The 14,128-nt window shown below is 43.2% G+C and overlaps 1 protein-coding gene across 1 annotated transcript in view; it reads right to left on the reverse strand.

The window, feature by feature from the left end:
* Positions 1-14,128, reverse strand: part of tbkbp1 (TBK1 binding protein 1) — a 138,188-nt gene that overhangs the window by 109,139 nt on the left and 14,921 nt on the right. The window lies entirely within an intron of this gene.

The raw sequence follows: 14,128 nt of genomic DNA on the forward strand, positions 1-14,128 counted from the left end.
GGGCCAGGCCTGCATAAACCCATCACCAAAACATTAATAAAAAAAATGATATCTAGCAAAACTGGTCATTTTCTACAGTACAAACCAGACCAAAAGCAACTTTGTTATATCAACAGCAGTCGCGCGCTCTTTCTCACTTGCGCCAACACATGCACATATGGCACTTAGCCAGTGATGCGTTTACAGCCACACAAAGTCGGACAACTCCAACACCACACATAAAGTGTCATTCCAGGTCGTTACACCATGATTTACCAATCAAATGTGTGCTTAGTCTAGTGTCATTTATTAGGAAACTTAATTTATAAATATTAATCATGAAATGCTGTGAACGTTGTCTGTCTATCTGTGTTGGCCCTGCGATGAGGTGGCGACTTGTCCAGGGTGTACACCGCCTTCCGCCCGAATGCAGCTGAGATAGGCTCCAGCACCACCCGCAACCCCAAAAGGGACAAGCGGTAGAAAATGGATGGATAAAGAATGTAGCCCTAACCGCCGTGTCCCTTTTGTGTCCGTCTCCACGGCGACCAGGTGTCCTTCAACAAGTGCGGCAACGTGATCTTTCAACTTCTTCTTTTTTTTCCCTCTGTGAGCGACGGCCTTGTCTCCTCCCCCACATTCCCTCCGCCACCTTTTGCTTTCCTTTTGTCTTCTTCTTCTTCCGCCTGCCTGCGCTTTGTCCTCCTTCCAGGTTGCCATGGTGACAATAAGCACACACTTTCTCCTATTTCACCAAAGTAAGGTAAACATGCCCAGGCTATAGGCTACTAGCAGCTACACAACAGCTAAGCACACAGTAGCACACCAGCTAGACCAGTGTTTTTCAACCTTTTTTTGAGGCAAGGCACATTTTTTTCCATTTCAAAATCCGGAGGCACACCACTAGCAGAAAACGTTAAAAAAAAATGAAACTCCACCAGGTCCTCTTCGTGCCTTATTTTGAGTTTGTTGGTGTTTTGATGTGTGTAGTGCTTTAGTTGTGGAGACATTGTGGGGACATTGTTGATTGTCATGTCATACTTTGTGTACGCCGTCTCTGCTCCACACGCTGCAAGTTTTTGCTGTCGTCCAGCATTTTGTTTCTGTTTACTTTGTAGCCAGTTCAGTTTTACTGTCGTTTTACATAGCCATCCCTATGCTTCCATTGCCTTTTCCTTTCCCTTTTTGTTCATTTTTGGCTTAAAGGCCTACTGAAACCCACTACTACCGACCACGCAGTCTGATAGTTTATATATCAATGATGAAATCTTAACATTGCAACACATGCCAATACGGCCGGGTTAACTTATAAAGTGCAATTTTAAATTTCCCGCTAAACTTCCGGTTGAAAACGTCTATATATGATGACGTATGCGCGTGACGTCAATCGTTGAACCGGAAGTATTGGTACCCCATTGAATCCAATACAAAAAAGCTCTGTTTTCATTTCAAAATTCCACAGTATTCTGGACATCTGTGTTGGTGAATCTTTTGCAATTTGTTTAATGAACAATGGAGACTGCAAAGAAGAAAGTTGTAGGTGGGATCGGTGTATTAGCGGCTGGCTGTAGCAACACAACCAGGAGGACTTACTTGGATAGCAGACGCGCTAGCCGACGCTAGCCGCCAACCGCACGGATGATCGGGTGAAGTCCTTCGTCCTTCCGTCGATCGCTGGAACGCAGGTGAGCACGGGTGCTGATGAGCAGATGAGGGCTGGCGTAAGTGGAGCGCTAATGTTTTTATCATAGCTCTGTGAGGTCCCGTTGCTAAATTAGCTTCAATGGCATCGTTAGCAACAGCATTGTTAAGCTTTGCCAGGCGGGGAATTATTAACCGTGTAGTTTCATGTCCATGGTTTAATAGTATTGTTGATCTTCTGTCTATCCTTCCAGTCAGGGGTTTATTTATTTTGTTTCTATCTGCATTTGAGCACGATGCTATCACGTTAGCTCAGTAGCTAAAGAGCTTCGCCGATGTATTGTCGTGGAGATAAATGTCACTGTGAATGTCCATTTCGCGTTCTCGACTCTCATTTTCAAGAGGATATAGTATCCGAGGTGGTTTAAAATACAAATCCGTGATCCACAATAGAAAAAGGAGAAAGTGTGGAATCCAATGAACCCTTGTACCTAAGTTACGGTCAGAGCGAAAAAAGATACATCCTGCACTGCCTCTGTAGTCCTTCACTCTCACTTTCCTCATCCACGAATCTTTCATCCTCGCTCAAATTAATGGGGTAATCGTCGCTTTCTCGGTCCGAATCTCTCTCGCTGCATTGAAAACAAGGGTAAAATGTGAGGAGTCCTTCCTCCGGTGACGTCACGCTACTTCCGGTACAGGCAAGGCTTTTTTTTATCAGCGACCAAAAGTTGCGACCTTTATCGTCGTTGTTCTCTACTAAATCCTTTCATCAAAAATATGGCAATATCGCGAAATTATCAAGTATGACACATAGAATGGATCTGCTATCCCCATTTGAATAAAAAAAAATCATTTCAGTAGGCCTTTAAGCGTTACATACCTTTGTACCTGCACGCTGTGGTCTGCATGTTGGGATCACAGTTCTACAGCCCAGTTCTACACAGCACGGACACTAAGGAACGGCACAGTATTTGCAGATTATAATTATTGATTTGCAAAAAAAATACTTTTTGGACCAATTAGGTGAAGTTGCATAATTTCCCACGGCACACCAGACACAGGTAATAATCAGTACAGCATATTTGTCAATACAAACAAGTATTCAATGATTATAGTTGCATATTACTTACACGTACAAAGTCTCCAAGGCGTACTAGAAAGTATCCAGTAACAAACGTGTCTGCATCATTCAACTTACTGCGTCATGAGCTTCACGTTATGAATTATTGTGACCACCAGGTGTTGCCACTTCAACTTAAATTCCATAAATATGTTCTTGTTTTTAATACCTACTGTTTTTAATACTCAAGGCTCGAGTATCGATATTGTATTCAGGAGTGTAAAAGTTGTGTTTCCGTAGTCAGGAAGTAGTCTTTGTCATTACCAACGCTGTTGTGTTTCGATACCTTTGTCGCGTCCGGTTTCAGACTTGTCACGTCCCTATTTGCATCGGATTTGCCATAGGGCTAATGCTACTATTAGCATTAGCGATTTTACACGGCGATTTCAACAAGTTGAGTGATGAAAACTACAAGTAAGATGCACGTCACAATCAAACAGCTGGCGCGTAATGAGTACAAGACTTACAGTATAAACACTTTGTGGGGGGGGGCAACACAACACATCTAGGCTCTCTAGTTGGACGACGTATCAAAGATAGCCTGTACAGTACTGCCATCTAATGTCTGGGAAGTGCAATTGCATTGCAAGAGAGACTCAGAAATGTGAGAATAAAACAAGATGTGACAACTGGACAGCACAGTTTTTAAATCATGCATATAAAAATCAAATGTTATTGTCAAAAACAATATTTTTTAAAAAGTACCAAATATTGGTACCGCTGAGTACCGGTTCCAGTACCCATCACTAGTGGTATTAGTGATTATAGACTTAGACTTCCTTTTTATTGTCATTCAAATGTGAACTTTACAGCACAGATAAGAACGAAATATCGTTACATAAGCAGTATTAATAAGTAAGTGGTAATACTGTTACTACTCGTTATCAGTTTTCCCCTGGTGTTCTCTTCAGGTTTTACTTTTGTTACTGTATGTCAAATCTGCCCGGCAACCACAGATGCTCATCATTGTGGGATTAATAAAGTCTGTCCTATCCTAGCGTGATGGGATCGATACTCATTGTTGCACTTTCTCTTCTGCTGTACACTCTATGTCCATTAATGACTCATTTCTAATCATCTCTTTCAACACTTTCAAAGGGCCATAAACACGTCCCCACTGTACATACTGTAAATACTGTACATACTGTATATACTGTACATGCTGTATATACTGCATATGCTGTATATACTGTACATGCTGTATATACTGTATAAGCTGCACATGATGTACATACTTTGCATACAGTATATACTGTACATGCTGTATATAGTGTATATACTGTACATGATGTACATACTGTATATACTGTACATGCTGTCCATACTGTATATACTGCACATGCTGTATATTCTGAACATGCTGTACATAATGTATACACTGTACATACTATACATGCTGCACATACTGTATATACTGTATATACGTACATGCTGGACGTTCTGTATATACTGCACATACTGTATGTACTGCACATTCTGTGTATTCTGAACATGCTGTACATACTGTATACACTGTATATACTGTGAATAATGTATGTACTGTATAATGTAGCTACTGAACATATTGTGCATACTGTACATACTGTACATTATCTACATAATATACATACTGTACATTATCTACATAATGTACACTACCGTTCAAAAGTTTGGGGTCACCCAAACAATTTTGTGGAATAGCCTTCATTTCTAAGAACAAGAATAGACTGTCGAGTTGCAGATGAAAGTTCTCTTTTTCTGGCCATTTTGAGCGTTTAATTGACCCCACAAATGTGATGCTCCAGAAAGTCAATCTGCTCAAAGGAAGGTCAGTTTTGTAGCTTCTGTAACAAGCTAAACTGTTTTCAGATGTGTGAACATGATTGCACAAGGGTTTTCTAACCATCAATTAGCCTTCTGAGCCAATGAGCAAACACATTGTACCATTAGAACACTGGAGTGATAGTTGCTGGAAATGGGCCTCTATACACCTATGTAGATATTGCACCAAAAACCAGACATTTGCAGCTAGAATAGTCATTTACCACATTAGCAATGTATAGAGTGTATTTCTTTAAAGTTAAAGGCCTACTGAAAAAAATTTTTTTAATTTAAACGGGAATAGCAGATCCATTCTATGTGTCATACTTGATCATTTCGCGATATTGCCATATTTTTGCTGAAAGGATTTAGTAGAGAAAATCGACGATAAAGTTCGCAACTTTTGCTCGCTGATATAAAAAAAGCCTTGCCTGTACCGGAAGTAGCGTGACGTCACAGGAGCTAGGATTCCTCACAATTCCCCATTGTTTACAATGGAGCGAGAGAGATTCGGACCGAGAAAGTGATGATTACCCCATTAATTTGAGCGAGGATGAAAGATTCGTAGATGAGGAACGTTACAGTGAAGGACTTGAGAGGCAGTGATGGACGTATCTTTTTTCGCTCTGACCGTAACTTAGGTACAAGCTGGCTCATTGGATTCCACACTCTCCTTTTTTATTGTGGATCACGGATTTGTATTTTAAACCACCTCGGATACTATATCCTCTTGAAAATGAGAGTCGAAAACGCGAAATGGACATTCAGTGCCTTTTATCTCCACGACAATACATCGGCGAAATGCTTTAGCTACGAGCTAACATGATAGCATCGTGCTTTAACTGCATATAGAAACAAAAAAATAAACCCCTGACTGGAAGGATAGATAGAAAATCAACAATACTATTAAACCGTGGACATGTAAATACACGGTTAATGCTTTCCAGGCTGGCGAAGGTTAACAATGCTGTGCTAACGACGCCATTGAAGCTAACTTAGCAACTTAGCAACGGGACCTCACAGAGCTATGCTAAAAACATTAGCTCTCCACCTACGCCAGCCAGCCCTCATCTACTCATCAACACCTGTGCTCACCTGCGTTCCAGCGATCGGCAGAAGGACGAAGGACTTCACCCGATGCGTTTGGCGGCCCGGAGACGTAGGAAGTCAAGGTGAGGTCGGCGGCTAGCGCGGCTAGCGCCGCTAGCGCGGCTAGCGCGGCTAGCGCGGCTAGCGCTCCAACAAAGTCCTCCTGGTTGTGTTGCTGTAGTCCGCTGCTAATACACCGATCCCACCTACAACTGTCTTCTTTGCAGCCTTCATTGTTCATTAAACAAATTGCAAAAGATGTCCAGAATACTGTGGAATTATGAAATGAAAACAGAGCTTTTTGTATAGGATTCTACGGGTACCATAACTTCCGTTACTCTGACTTCGTAACGCGCATACGTCATCATACCGCGACGTTTCAGCCGGATATTTCCCGGGAAGTTTTAAATGTCACTTTATAAGTTAACCCGGCCGTATTGGCATGTGTTGCAATGTTAAGATTTCATCATTGATATACAAACTATCAGACTGCGTGGTCGGTAGTAGTGGCTTTCAGTAGGCCTTTAAGACTATCCATCCATCCATCTTCAACCGCTTATCCGGAATCGGGTCGCGGGGACAGCAGCTCCAGCAAAGACCCCCAGACTTCCCTCTCCAGAGCAACATTTGCGACTTCCTCCTGGGGAATCCCGAAGCGTTCCCAGGCCAGAGAGGAGATGTAATCCCCCCATCTGGTCCTTGGCCTGCCGGGGGGCCTCCTCCCAGTGGGACGTGCAACAAGGACCTCCCTAGGGAGACGCTCGTGAGGCATCCGCACGAGATGCCCGAACCACCTAAGCTGGCTCCTTTCCAAGCGAAGGAGCAGCGGCTCTACTCCGAGTCTCTCTCGGGTGACTGCACTTCTCACCCTATCTCTAAGGGAGATGCCAGCCACCCTTCTGAGGAAACTCATTTCGGCCGCTTGTATCCGCGATCTTATTCTTTCGGTCATTACCCACACTTCATGACCATAGGTGAGAGTAGGAATGTAGATAGCTCGGTAGACCGAGAGCTTTGCCTTCTGACTCAGCTCCCGTTTCGTCACAACAGTGCGGCAGAGAGACTGCAATACTGCCCCAGCTGCTCCGATTCTCCGGCTGATTTCCTTCTCCATCTTTCCCTCACTCGTGAACAAGACCCCGAGATACTTAAACTCCTCCACCTGGGACAGAGTCCTGTCCCCTACCCGGACTGTACAAACCATCGGTTTCCTGCTGAGAACCATGGCCTCAGATTTGGAGATGCTGATCCTCATTCCAGCCGCTGAACACTCGGCTGCGAACCGATCCAGTGAGAGCTGAAGGTCACGAACCGAAGGTGCCATCAGGACCACATCATCTGCAAACAGCAGTGACGCAACCTTTAGCCCCCCGAGACGTATACCCTCTCCGCCATGGCCACGACTCCGCCTAGAAATCCTGTCCATGAAAATCACAAACAGGATAGGTGACAGAGCGCAGCCCTGGCGGAGACCAACCCCCACTGGAAACGGATCCGACTTACATCCAAGCACCCGGACACAACTCTCGCTTTGGTTGTACAGAGATTGGATGGCCCTCAGCAGGGTTCCCCTCACTCCGTACTCCCTCAGCACCTCCCACAAGATCTCCCGAGGGACGCGGTCATACGCCTTCTCCAAATCCACAAAACACATGTAGACTGGATAGGCATACTCCCAGGCCCTCTCCAGGATTCCCGCAAGCGTAAAGAGTTGGTCAGTTGTTCCACGACCAGGACGGAATCCACATTGCTCCTCTTGAATCTGAGGTTCGACTATCGGCCGGACCCTCCTTTCCAGTACCTTGGCGTAAACTTTCCCAGGGAGGCTGAGTAGTGTGATACCCCTGTAATTAGCACACACCCTCTGGTCCCCCTTTTTGAAAAGGGGAACCACCACCCCAGTCTGCCACTCCCTCGGCACTGTCCCAGACTTCCACGCAATGTTGAAAAGGCGTATCAACCAAGACAGCCCATCAACACCCAGAGCCTTCAGCATTTCTGGACGGATCTCGTCAACCCCCGGAGCTTTGCCACTGTGGAGTTGTCTAACTACCTCAGTGACTTCACCCCGAGAGATCGACGTCGATCCCCCATCATCCTCAGGCCCTGCTCCTATCAGGGAGGGTGTGTCTGATGTATTTGGGTTCAGGAGTTCCTCAAAGTGCTCTTTCCAACGCCCTACGACTTCCTCACTTGAAGTCAGCAAAGTCCCATCCTTGCCGTACACAGCTTGGATGGTTCCCTGCTTCCCCCTCCTGAGGTGCCGTATGGTCTTCCAGAACAGCTTTGGTGCCGCCCGATAGTCCTTCTCCATGGATTCCCCGAACTGCTCCCACACCCTCTGCTTAGCCTCGTCCACAGCCACGGCCGCTGCCCTTCGGGCCCGTCGGTACCTTGCAACTGCCTCCGGAGTCCCCTGGGATAACATACCCCGGTAGGACTCCTTCTTCAGTCGGACGGCTTCCCTGACCACCACTGTCCACCAGGGTGTTCGAGGGTTACCGCCCCTTGAGGCACCTAAGACCTTCTGGCCACAGCTCGCAGCTGCAGCTTTAGCAATAGAGGCTTTGAACACTGCCCATTCCTGTTCAATGTCCCCAACCTCCACAGGGATGGCAGAGAAGTCCCGCCGGAGGTGGGAGTTGAAGTCCTTCCGGACAGAGGACTCCTCCAAACGTTCCCAGTTCACCCGCACTACACGCTTGGGTTTGCCAGGTCTGTCCAGAGGTTTCCCCCGCCATCTAACCCAACTCACCACCAGATGGTGATCAGTTGACAGTTCAGCCCCTCTCTTCACCCGAGTGTCCAAAACATACGGCCTCAGATCAGCTGATACGATTACAAAATCGATCATTGATCTTTGGCCTAGGGTGCTCTGGTACCAGGTACACCTATGAGCATCCTTATGCTTGAACATGGTGTTTGTTATCGCAAGTCCGTGACTAGCACAGAAGTCCAATAACAATCCACCACTCAGGTTCAGATCAGGGAGACCGTTCCTCCCAATCACGCCAGTCCAAGTATCACTGTCATTGCCCACGTGCGCGTTGAAGTCCCCCAGCAAGACTATGGAATCCCCTGCCGGTGCCCCATACAGGACCCCATGCAAGGTATCCAAGAAGGCTGAATACTCTGAACTCCTGTTTGGTGCGTATGCACAAACAACAGTCAGAGTTTTCCCCCCTCCAACCCTAAGGCGAAGGGAGGCAACCCTCTTGTCCACTGGGGTGAACTCCAACGTACAGGCACTCAGCCGGGGACTCGTGAGTATCCCCACACCCGCCTGTGCCCTCACGCCCTGAGCAACTCCAGAAGTGAACAAGGTCCATCCCTTGTCCAGGAGTGTGGTTTCAGAGCCCTTGCTATGCGTAGAGGTAAGCCCCACCAGATCCAACCGGTAGCGCTCCACCTCTCGCACCAGCTCAGGCTCTTTCCCCACCAGCGTAGAGACGTTCCACGTCCCGAAAGTCAGCCTCTGCTGCCCCGAATTGGTCCGTCCGGAGCCTCCACTTTCACTGCCATCCACTTGGCAGCGCACCCGACCCCACTGGTTCCGACCGCGGGTGGTGGGCCCACGTGGCAGAGAAGATGGTGTGCCTTTAAGACTAGTTTAAAGTTATCTTCATTGAAAAGTACAGTGCTTTTCCTTCAAAAATAAGGACATTTCAATGTGACCCCAAACTTTTGAACGGTAGTGTACATATTGTACATACAATATACATAATGTACATACTGTACATACTCTAAATAATATACATAATGTACATACTTTACATAATGTACATACTGTGCATGCTGTATATACTGTACATACAGTACATTATCTACATAATGTACATATTGGGGGTGTACCAGGAAATGGAGGAGGAGGAAAAGAGAAACTCCCTACTTGCACTGAAGTAAAAGCAAGCCAAAATAAGTTACCAGGGGCGTAGCACCAATTTCTAGGCCCCCTCCCCTATACACAAGATCATTAGTGGATACATATCAATGATTATATGTAATACATTATTATAATTACGATTATATGATTATTAGTGCAATCTGTTTCCAACTTTAATTGAGGGTCCTTGAACGCACCACAGTTATGAGCAACGAGATGCAACAGTGGAAGCCCAACATAACTTTGTCTTATGCTGCGAAGAGTAGAAATATCATGTTATTTTTACCTTCTTTTGTTCTGTGTGAATCTTTCAAGGTGAGCTTTGACGACTTCATGACGTCTGTGTTGACTGTAAGCGTTTGAAGTTAGCCACGCCGCTGTCAGTGTTCGTAATAACGTCATTACTTTTACTAGTAACGAGCAATCTTATTAATTACTTTTAGGTCCGTTGCAACGCCGTTAGCGATAGCTTGATGTAACGTGACGCGCTACTTTTGACGTGGTTTTATAGTCGACAACAAGACGGCGTCATAAGTGCAGCAAGTTCAATGCAGGAAAATATCTTTTTACCGGTGAAAGCAACCAGCAGTATCGCACTAAAATGAACTTGATATCAAACAGCAAGAGGCACCGTCACCCTGTGACACAGCAGACAACAAACATACGCACATGTACACGATGGTAATATTGAACAACAAATCAATATTTGAAGTGACAAACTCGCCATCCAAACAATACCCCGTTTGTTGACAAGAAGATATGACCGCCATGGGAGCACATTCAATCTCTTCATTAACACAATCCGGTGAAAAGATTCGAAAGAGCTGGCGCCAGACCTGACAAACCGCACTGCTAACTGCTATAGCTAACAAACGCAGCGCTGTTGAAATCCTCGATGACGTCACACATCGCTAGGCAACAGGCCCCGCCTTTTAAAGGCATAGACTCCGCACACTGTGCTCTTATATTAAACATCTCTCAAATGCATATGCCAGATATTTAAAGTAACGTATAAATTACTTTCCCTAGTAATAATTACATTTATCAAAGAGTAATTCCGTTAATAATTCAATTACTTTTTTTGGTAAAGTAACAAGTAACTATAATTAATTACTTTTTAAAAGTAATTTTCATAAATAGACACTCAATATAGTTTCTTGGCAGAAGAAACATGAAATATTGTCCTGGCTCCATAAGAGCCGTATTATTTCTACTTGTGTGTTTAAATACGTTTGTTTTCTTCCATTTTAGTTTGTCAATGTTCTAGAATTTTTTTCCAATATGTACGCGTGCTCACTTCCTGTTAAAGAGTCTGTTTCACGGCCCACTGCAGAGTTGATATCCACAACTTTGAGCAAAAACAGCACATTCTTTATCCATCCATCCATCCATCCATTTTTCTACCGATTGTCCCTTTTGGGGTCGGGGGGGGGGGGTCTGGAGCCTATCTCAGCTGCATTCGGGTGGAAGGCGGGGTACACCCTGGACAGCAGAGCCAACACAGATAGATGTTTAATGTAAATATTGTATCTTGGTAGTTTAGACAGAAATGTGCTTGTACAAGTTTAGGTTGAGGAATGACGTTTTGACGGGGAAAGACGTTAATGTCTCTTGTTTCATGTTTTTATTTCACAAACTAGTCAGTACATATTTTTTAATGACAGTTTTTTTGCACATAGAATATAATTAAAACTTAGCATAGTTAAAATATAATTAAAACTAACTTAGCATGATGTTCAATGTAGATGCACTGCACGACTGCTTCTAAAATGCCCATAAAAAGTGGTAGATGTCTCCTGCATGTTTGAAAACATAACAAAGCATCACAGCATGCTAACATGAATGTGCAGTAAATGAGTGTCTCCATGGTGATGCCCCGTATAGTACACGCAAAATCTTCATTTAAATAAAGCGGTCCGCACCACTTTTCAATTGCACACGCAGTTTTAGTAAATCACACGCAACATGCCCAATAATAGTACACACTATTAGATAGGAAATTATATTTCTTAACGGGGGAAAGACGTTAATGTCTCTTGTTTTCATGTTTGCATTTCACTAACGAGTCAGTACATATTTTTTAATAAAGTTAGTTTTTTGCACAAATATTTCCCATTGAAAAAAACTACTTAAAGTTTGCATTTAGCATGTAGCTTACACAGCTACGCTAGTGTTGCTAACTTAGCATGACGTTCATTGTAGATGTTTACAACTGCTTCTAAAATGCCCATAAAAAGTGGTAGATGTCTCCTGCATGTTTGAAAACATAACAAAACACCACAAGTAGCAGCATGATAACATGAATGTGCAGTAAATGAGTGTCTCCATGGCGATGCCCTGTATAATACACGCAAAATCTTCATTTAAATAAAGTGGTCCGCACCACTTTTCAATTGCACACGCAGTTTTAGTAAATCACACGCAACATGCCCAATAATAGTACACACTATTAGATAGGAAATTATATTTCTTAACGGGGGAAAGACGTTGATGGCTCTTGTTTTCATGTTTGCATTTCACTAACGAGTCAGTACATATTTTTTAATAAAGTTAGTTTTTTGCACAAATATTTCCCTTTGAAAAAAACTACTTAAAGTTTGCATTTAGCATGTAGCTTACACAGCTATACTAGTGTTGCTAACTTAGCATGACGTTCATTGTAGATGTTTACAACTGCTTCTAAAATGCCCATAAAAAGTGGTAGATGTCTCCTGCATGTTTGAAAACATAACAAAACACCACAGGTAGCAGCATGATAACATGAATGTGCAGTAAATGAGTGTCTCCATGGTGATGCCCCGTATAGTACACGCAAAATCTTCATTTAAATAAAGCGGTCCGCACCACTTTTCAATTGCACACGCAGTTTTAGTAAATCACACGCAACATGCCCAATAATAGTACACACTATTAGATAGGAAATTATATTTCTTAACGGGGGAAAGACGTTAATGTCTCTTGTTTTCATGTTTGCATTTCACTAACGAGTCAGTACATAGTTTTTAATAAAGTTAGTTTTTTGCACAAATATTTCCCATTGAAAAAAAACTACTTAAAGTTTGCATTTAGCATGTAGCTTACACAGCTACGCTAGTGTTGCTAACTTAGCATGACGTTCATTGTAGATGTTTACAACTGCTTCTAAAATGCCCATAAAAAGTGGTAGATGTCTCCTGCATGTTTGAAAACATAACAAAACACCACAGGTAGCAGCATGATAACATGAATGTGCAGTAAATGAGTGTCTCCATGGCGATGCCCTGTATAGTACACGCAAAATCTTCATTTAAATAAAGCGGTCTGCACCACTTTTCAATTGCACACGCAGTTTTAGTAAATCACACGCAACATGGCCAATAATAGTACACACTATTAGATAGGAAATTATATTTCTTAACGGGGGAAAGACGTTGATGGCTCTTGTTTTCATGTTTGCATTTCACTAACGAGTCAGTACATATTTTTTAATAAAGTTAGTTTTTTGCACAAATATTTCCCATTGAAAAAAACTACTTAAAGTTTGCATTTAGCATGTAGCTTACACAGCTACGCTAGTGTTGCTATCTTAGCATGACGTTCATTGTAGATGTTTACAACTGCTTCTAAAATGCCCATAAAAAGTGGTAGATGTCTCCTGCATGTTTGAAAACATAACAAAACACCACAGGTAGCAGCATGATAACATGAATGTGCAGTAAATGAGTGTCTCCATGGCGATGCCCTGTATAGTACACGCAAAATCTTCATTTAAATAAAGCGGTCTGCACCACTTTTCAATTGCACACGCAGTTTTAGTAAATCACACGCAACATGGCCAATAATAGTACACACTATTAGATAGGAAATTATATTTCTTAACGGGGGAAAGACGTTGATGGCTCTTGTTTTCATGTTTGCATTTCACTAACGAGTCAGTACATATTTTTTAATGACGTTTGTTTTTTGCACAAATATTTCCCATTGAAAAAAACTACTTGAAGTTTGCATTTAGCATGTAGCTCACACAGCTACGCTAGTGTTGCTAACTTAGCATGACGTTCAATGTAGATGCACTGTACAACTGGTTCTAAAATGCGCATAAAAAGTGGTGGATGTCTCCTGCATGTTTGAAAACATAACAAAACATCACAGGTAGCAGCATGATAACATAAATGTGCAGTAAATGAGTGTCTCCATGGTGACGCCCCGTATAGTACACGCAAAATATTCATGTAAACAGGGCGGTCTGCACCACTTTTCAATTGCACACGCAGTCTTAGTAAATCACACGCAACATGCCTAATAATAGTACACACTATTAGATTGGGAAATTATGTTTCTTAACGGGGGAAAGACGTTAATGTCTCTTGTTTTCATGTTAGCATTTCACTAATGAGTCAGTACATATTTTTTAATGACGTTTGTTTTCTGCACAAATATTTCCCATTGAAAAAAACAACTTGAAGTATGCATTTAGCATGTAGCTTACACAGCTACGCTAGTGTTGCTAACTTAGCATGACGTTCAATGTAGATGCACTGCACGACTGCTTCTAAAATGCCCATAAAAAGTGGTAGATGTCTCCTGCATGTTTGAAAACATAACAAAACACCACAGGTAGCAGCATGATAACA

This window comes from Entelurus aequoreus, linkage group LG08 (assembly GCF_033978785.1).
Source record: "Entelurus aequoreus isolate RoL-2023_Sb linkage group LG08, RoL_Eaeq_v1.1, whole genome shotgun sequence".
NCBI lineage: Eukaryota > Metazoa > Chordata > Actinopteri > Syngnathiformes > Syngnathidae > Entelurus > Entelurus aequoreus.